The sequence below is a fragment of the Asparagus officinalis genome, chromosome 2 (assembly GCF_001876935.1).
Source record: "Asparagus officinalis chromosome 2, Aspof.V1, whole genome shotgun sequence".
Taxonomy (NCBI): domain Eukaryota; kingdom Viridiplantae; phylum Streptophyta; class Magnoliopsida; order Asparagales; family Asparagaceae; genus Asparagus; species Asparagus officinalis.
This window is the reverse complement of record NC_033795.1, coordinates 20052841-20055543: the sequence shown is the minus strand read 5'-3', so window position 1 is coordinate 20055543 and position 2703 is coordinate 20052841.

Sequence of the window (2703 nt, the reverse complement as noted above, 5' to 3'; positions counted from 1 at the left end):
ATAATTATATATACATATATATATAGTATATATAGTATATAATCGTAGTATATATATATCCATGAGGAATATATATGAAGAACGGGTGGGCCTCCTTTGGGTTTCCGCGTGGGCTTCAAAGCCGCGTTCACAATTGTTTTGTTTTAAGTACATGTAACCTACAAAGAAAGATATAATTATATGTTCGATCTAATCATACTCCCTTTAAAATTACGAGTTTGGGAAAATCTTTTTATGGTCAGCATTACCCTTAACTTTTTTAAATATTACATTGTTATCCGAATCTATTCTAATTATCTTATCTTCTTTGAATTAGTAACTAAATGATTTATCACATTTAAAATGAGACTTAACATGTTATTGGATAAAGAAAATACGTTTGATATAATTCAAATCCTTTACTTATTTCAGTTCACAGATAAATCTTAAAAAACATATGATATCCAGCACCTAAAGTTTTTTGGACTTTGTAAAAAAAACGTTCAAGTTTTTTAAATTATAAAAACACTCCTACAAATTTAAAATTTTATTAAAACATCTTAAAAATTATAAATTTTACCACATCTTAAAAATTATAAATTTTACCTATTTCAATTCAGTGAGAAATCTAAAAAAATATATGCTAGCTAGAAACTAAAAGTTTTTTTTACTTTAGAGAAAATATCTTGTAAGTTTTAAAAATTATAAAAACACCCCTAAAAATTAAAATTATAAAAAAACATTCAAAGTTTCAAACTTATAAACATACTAAAAACCTACAAATAACACAAACAACCCCCAAAAATTTATGGAATTTACAATAAACACTCTGAACTTTTTAAAAATTGTAAAATAAAACCCTCAGAATTGTAAATTTGTAAAAATTCTAATAATTTCTAACCTAATAGTACATTGAAAATATAGAAATTATAAATATCCACTACATAATTTATAATTTAAAGAAAACACCCTTGAAGTTTTAAAAATTACAAATAAAACCTTAAAATTTAAAATTTATAAATAACACCATGAGAATTTTAAACTCATTAGTAAATTAAAAGCATAGAAATTATAAATAGTCTATAAATAAGTTATAATCTGTAGAAAATGCTTATAAGTTTAAAAAAATATAAAAAACCCCTAAAATTCATAATTTATAAAAAATATCATGAGAATTTCTAACCTATGGACACAAAAATTAATATACAAAATTACTAAGAACCCCTAAAAAACTAAAAGTTTATAAAAAATATCATACTCACTTTAAAAGTATAGATTTAGGTAAAATCTTTCATGGTCAAAATTACCCGTAACTTTTATGAAAAGAACATAAATAATTAAAAATCTATTAAATTTTAAATTTATAGAAAAAACACCCTTAAAGTTTAGCACATTACAAATTACCTCTCCAAAGTTTAAAAATTTTCAGTGATTTTTTGTAATTTCTTAATTTTAATATAATATTTAATAGTTTTTTGTATTTATAAATTACAAATTTTTAGGGTGTTTTTTAAAATTTTTAGGGTGTTTATTTTGTAGTTTTCTAAATTTTTATTGTGTTTTCAGTGTAATGCATAAATACGTTAATTAATACTGATTTTGAAGAGTAAGTCATTCTTAAGATTATTAGGCTATAGTTAAGTGTATAACACAATATTGTTAGACCCTAGAGGGGGGGTGATTAGGGTCTTATGCTAATCTAATCCGATTAAATGCCAATTAAAATTAATTAATAAGTTATCCTAGCAAGTATGAAATACAACAAGAATATAAGCTAGGATAAGCAATATGAACAATGAGATATATCCTATATGATAGAGATATATGCAAGGGTATATAAACAACACAAGGGTAAATAATTTAAACAAGATAGTGGATGAAATAAATGAGTAATGCACAATTGGCGATATAAGATAAATGCAAAAACAAATACACCAAAGACAAACTCAAACAAGCAATATGATCACGGAGTTCGGACCTTCCGTCCTACGTCTCCGCTCCCTACTCCCGTGGAGAAATCCACTATCACAACCGGGTTTTCTACGCTCACCCGAATAACGTTTACAACCACACTATGTCGGTTTTCAACGATCACCGATCAACGTCCACTCCTCACACTCGGTTTTCTAGTTCACCGAAAACTTCACAACACACTCGGTTTCTAGCTCACCGAAAACCTAACAACACTCACAATGTAACAAATATAAATTTGTTCTCTACAATAGATGAGAACACAATTAAGCACAACTCAATGTTACAATCTCTCACAACCCTAATATACTATGTATGCAAATACAATAAGCTCAAGTGGGTGTGTGTAAACAATGAGTGAAATCAAAATCAAAACTAAACTCAATTAAAATCTAGCATATAGAAATTATAAACAAAATAATAAGTAGCTAGAAATTAGTTTAGAGATTCTTCTCTGAATAACAAGATGGAGAGATGGAGATTGAAGCCCAAACAAGAAGATGATCTCCTCCACTTGTGAAAACTTCTTCAAAAACAAAACAAACCCTTAAACACACTTTAAACCCTTGTTTAAAACTTGTTTTAAAAACTTCTTTTTTTTTTAAAACTGAGATCAAAGAGAGTATTTTATATCCTCCAAAACCTCAGCTAAAAATCCCAAGTCAAAAGACAAAAACAGCCCCAGACAAATCAGCTCAGAAATAGCCGTTAGGAGACAACGGCTCTATTGTCGGTCGACCGGAAATTCTGTCG